General features: G+C 51.0%; 1 protein-coding gene across 1 annotated transcript in view; it reads left to right on the forward strand.

The window, feature by feature from the left end:
• Positions 1 to 3586: 3586 nt before the first annotated feature.
• Positions 3587 to 5137, forward strand: part of PPARGC1A (peroxisome proliferator-activated receptor gamma, coactivator 1 alpha) — a 711903-nt gene continuing 710352 nt past the window's right edge. Inside the window, exon 1 of the mRNA XM_011991302.1 lies at positions 3587 to 3983. The gene's annotated coding sequence lies outside the window, so the exon portion shown is untranslated. The remainder of the gene's footprint in view (positions 3984 to 5137) is intronic.

Here is a 5137-nt window from a genome sequence, read left to right on the forward strand (position 1 = left end):
TTAACCAATTTCCAATACGAGATTAATGCAAAACTTAATTCTTGGGGGGAAAGTAATTATGAATAAAGATGGATTTCTCACTAATAGGATGATATCAGTTCAACAAATTCCATATTTTCAACATGACAAATTGTGACTTGGCAATATGATAGGGGAATACGTGCAGAAGAAAGTTTGGTTTGTCTTGAGAGAACCAACCACAGTGGATCTGGAAATCGAAAGCTTTCTGTTTTGGGTTTCCATCTTCAGACTTCTGAATACTGCACAGCAAGGAGTTGGCAAGGTGGCTGGAGTGATCTTTTCTCAATGAGCTTACGGCTCCCTCTGCTTCCCAAGGGGCTGTCTCCATCTGTTCTGGGCCCCGGTGAGGGTAGGGGGTGGGGTGGCAGCTTGTTTTATGTTGCTGGGAGCTAGCAAACAAACCTCCATGTTACTTTGGGGATGCCAGGTGAGCAAGTCTATCAATGAAGGCAGAATTCTTTTGGGGTGGCAGAGCTGCCAGCGAGAGGGGGCAAACAGGGAAGGAGGCATTTTATCTGAAAACTACTCAGGTGGCCGTCTTTGGGGGCTTTCCTGTTTAAAAAAGAAAGAGCTGGAGACTTGAGGGGAAACAAATGTTTCAGGCTGGAGGTGAGACTTTTATGCAGTGTTCCCCTGTTTGTGTCCGGAGGAGGTTCTTTTTAACCTGTTCCTGCCTCTTTATCCCTGGATGCCTCTGTAGGCACCAGGCCTGCTAGGTGGCTCATGTATCTGTTTTCCTATGTGTTTGTTCAGGGAAAGAGAGGCATGAGCCAGAAGTCTTTGGTTCGAGACCCAGCTCTTCCACTTACTAGCTGTAGGAAGGAGGGGGAGTTGGGGGGAGGGTCTTTCCTTAAGCCTCAGTTTCCTGGTCTATTAAAAAAACTAATAATGGCTGCCTAACAGGGCTCTTGTGGACAGTGGATGAGCACAGGCAATCAATTTTTAAATGAAGACATTTCACAAATGTACACTTGCCGTCAATTGTGGGGAAAGGGTTGGAATCACTTACTCCATTTGGTATATCAAGGCTGAAATGACCACACAAGAGCAGAACTGTGATGGGCTCAGTTAGATCTGGAAGAAAGAGGTAGGTGTGGTCACAAAGTTTAGGTTCAATTTCTATCGCTTTGTAGCTGCGGGACCTGGGTTAGGTTATTTAGCATCTCTGAGCCCTTTTCCACATCTGTAAAATGGAGATAAAGAGTCCTGCGTCTCCCAAAACTGTGAGAAATGAATCCATTTATCCAACCAATAGGGGATGGGATAACACAGACAGAATGAACTTCCATTGGTGTGAATGTGCGACCTGAGCTAAAATCAGGGAATCAGTGAGTGGCTGCAGGAACAGAATGTTAACTTGGGCTAACGTATACATGAAAAGCAATTTACAAAGTGTACATTTCTATAATGCTTTGTGTAAATGTTTTCTAAAGAAACTCATTTAGACAGGAAGCCTAAGAAAACCCAGGCATTGGGCCTAATTTTATATTTTCTGGTCTCTTTACATTTAATGTTTATAAGGGTGGGACTGCAGGGGGATTGAATTAGGGGCAGTATGAAGAATTCCTCCCTTCTTTTTCTCAGCCAGGAGACACAGGAAACAATAGAGTGAACAATGGAGAAGCCCCTTTATTCTAAATTGGTGAGATCAGCACCAATTTCGATAACTGAATAGAACTTCTGTGTGCTTAATACTTTAAAAAAACTATTGTAAGTTTGAAGCCAGGTCAGTCAGCATTATTTGGGCCTGAAGTTAGTACATTAAATTTCATCTTTCAATGTTCTCTTCAACATCAATTTTTAGAAAAAACATTCCCCCCCTTATAAAAATCTATAGTGGCCAGTGTGGTTAGGCACCACTGATTTGAAACACCATTCTTCACCAATCCAGAAAAGAGGATGGTGACCTATTTTTTTAAAAGATCATTTGACATGCCTTTGAAAAATAAGTCAATCTCAGAAAAAGAAAACAGGTATTTAGCCAGATATGTTTTCTGAATTTCTACTAGGAGGCATGCTATTCGCAAGGATGAAGGAACTGTCTTTCTAGAGCCATTCTTTGCTCCTGTTTTATTTCCCCTCTGAAATCACTAGCTGGTGTTTCTGACATCACTGCGTTGCTGTGGAAATGTTTATTTCACAGAGGATTTCGACCTCCAGTGGGAAATTTACAAGTGGAAGTGTGAACTCTTGAAAAACACAATTGGTTTGAATAAAAATAGGCAGCATTTGGAAACGGGATTCAGAAAGGAAACAATATAAACTGGCTATAAGAGGTTGTTTTAAGTCTTCCTGAAAGGATTCAAATACTTTCAAGAGCGTCTTACACAGATATGCTGGTTTTTATTTGAATTTTACTTTCTATAAATATCTGTGTAAAGAGTAAGGGGAAGCAGGTAAAGAATATCTTTTTGCAGGAAAAAAAAGAAACACAAAACAAACCTTTCAGCCATCCAATTATTAAGACTGAAAGATTTGGTTCTAAAATACCATCTTGTGGGGAGAGAGAGAGACGGCATTATATCCGTTTACATTTTTATATCATATAATGGACTTCAGAGAATAGCTCCCTTTAAATAATTGTGACTCAAGGGGCCTGAGTTTTAGTGCAGAAGCTACAAAATCCATTTTCGTTTTAAACTGTTAAATCAACAGAACGCCAAACTAGAGCCTTTCTTCCTGCTGGGGCAGTATTGTCCCCTAAATCCACTTTCCAGTCCTCTCAGCCTAGCCTAGTTTGATGTAGCATTGACTTAGCTTAACTACAGCAACCGGCAAAAGGAAGTGGGTTTGCATTTGGGATGGGAGGAGGCAGGCACCGGTGTGTCTGTGCCTGCGTGGACACGAGCGCAGGGGGCTGGAGGGATCGCGAAAGAAAGAAAAGCAGGACGTAGCAACTATGTGAAAATAATTTTCCCGTGGCTGGAAGAGGGGTCTCTGCATGGAAAAGCAATTTTAGGAATTAAAAAAAAAAAAATCTTCAAACAGGATGGAAGGAAGGCTTGCCAGGAGGGTGCGGGACGCAGCGTGGGGGGGCCTGTGTTTTTCCTCAAGCATTTTTCCGCTTCCCAGGCTCAGGGCGGCCCACTCCCCACCCATCCATCCACCTGCCCGCGGCCTCACCCGCGCCCCCTGCCGTCCCGGGGCGCGCATGGCTCGGCGGGGATGGCTAGGAGGTCGGAGAAGGCGGCGGGCCGGCCGCGGGCTGCAAAGGTCTGGCGGAGCGGGCTGATTTAGTGGCCGGGGCTGTAGTACAGGCTGTCCCCGGCAGCCGGCGGAGTCAGCGCGCCCACGTGACGGCCCCGGCTCTCCGGTGAGCTCCCCAAACAGACGCACACCCAGCCACACGCGCGCGCTCGCGCTGGCGCGCGCGCGCGCACACACACACACACCACACACATACACACACACGCACGCACCCCCGCGCGCACACGCCCGCCCGCCCGCTCGCGCTGCCTCTGCGCCTCCATCCCGGCTAGCTCATTATCTCGCCCTCTCGCTTCCCCTGCGGTCTCTCGCTCTGCGCGCACACACCTCACACACGCACACGCACACACACGCGCGCACACACGCAGCCGGCACAGGCGGCGGCGGCGGCTGCCCAAGTCAGGACGAACCTCTCTAGGTACCGTCTTGAGAAGGCGGCAGCGGCGGCGACGGCGGCGGCGGCGGCAGCCCGAGCATCCCTCCTCTCCCGGAGAGGGAGCACCGCCGAGAGTTTCCGTTCCCTTTGCCATTCCCTTCCCCCTCCTTTTCTTTATTTTCGAGAGAATTTCTTCTTGGTTTATTGGTTTAATTTGATTTTTAAAATTTTGGGTTGCTTTTGTGTATGTGTGCTTTTTTTTTTCTTTCCTCATTTTATTTGCATCCAGAGCATGGCGGGCTGCGGGCTGTCGGAAGACACCCTCTTCTCTTCCTTCTTTTACAACTACGGCTCCTCCTGGGAAACCCCTTCCAACCAGGTAAGGGGTGGCTCGGTGCCGGGCGGCGTCGCGCCCCTTGCCCCCTGCCGCGCGCTCACTTGGTACTCGGTGGGGAGGCAGAGGCTCGGGAGGGGGTGGGGAGGATGGGGGGCCAAGTGGGTCGCACTGTCTGGGTCAGCGCCAACCGGCGTGAGGAGGTACCCCCCCCTTCCCCCATCGCTAGCTTTCCAGTCTCCAGGTTCTGTCGCGTTCCTCCCGTGCCCAATCTGCCATCGACACCTTCCCCCACCACCTCCCAGCCCAGCGGGAACCCGAGAAAGAGGCAGGAGCCGGCGCGTTACCCCGAACAACTCCAGGCAGAACCAGGGAACTCGAGCGCAACCTTCCCCAAGTCGCCGCGGGCGCCGCGCCCCTGTGCGCCCGGCGCCTACCCGCCTTCCAGTTGCGCCGAGGGGCTGCAGAGCCACGAGCCCCCCGCGACGTGCTGTCCCCCCTCCACTCCCCTCGGGGCCCGAGCCGCCTCTTTCCCTAAAATGGCTGCAATCTCAAGTAGAGGCGTCCCCTGACCCGCGGAGGTGGGGGGGGTGGGGTGCAGAGTGGAGGCTCCGCTCCTGACCCCGCGCCTCCCCCGGGGCGCACAAGCACCCCACAAACACACACACTTAACTTTGATGACTGTGCAATGCAGTCCGGCTGCATCGTGCCCTAGACGCTCCACGCCGCCGGCCTGTAGGTGTGCGTGTCGGTGTGACTCGGGGGGCCCAGGAAAACTGGGGGTAGACGCCGGAAGGGGGGCGTGGAAGGAAATGGGTGTCAGCGGGCCACTGGTAATCTGGAGAGACAGGCATGTGCTCAGGGGTCTAGGGGTGAAAAAGCTATTCTGGGAGCTGGAGCGAGAAATAGAGGAAAAATGCCTTTTAATTAAATAACTGTTGTAGTCTGCTGCCCCCACCGCTTGTTTGGTGAAAGTCTACAGGCATCTGTCATCTCCAAACTACACGGGGAAGTAGAGCTGGGGTCGAGGGAGGGGAGGCATGTGTGTACGTGTGTGCGCGTGTGTGTGTGTGCACGCGGGTGTGTGTCTGTGTGTGTGTGCGCGCGCGCTCGCGTGTCTGGGCTGGGGAAAGTTGGGGCCAGAGGCGCGGTGGAGAAGCAACGGTGAAAGGCATTAGCAACTCGGTGGGCGGTCCAGG

This window comes from Mandrillus leucophaeus, unplaced genomic scaffold, assembly GCF_000951045.1.
Source record: "Mandrillus leucophaeus isolate KB7577 unplaced genomic scaffold, Mleu.le_1.0 Scaffold393, whole genome shotgun sequence".
Taxonomy (NCBI): Eukaryota; Metazoa; Chordata; class Mammalia; order Primates; family Cercopithecidae; genus Mandrillus; species Mandrillus leucophaeus.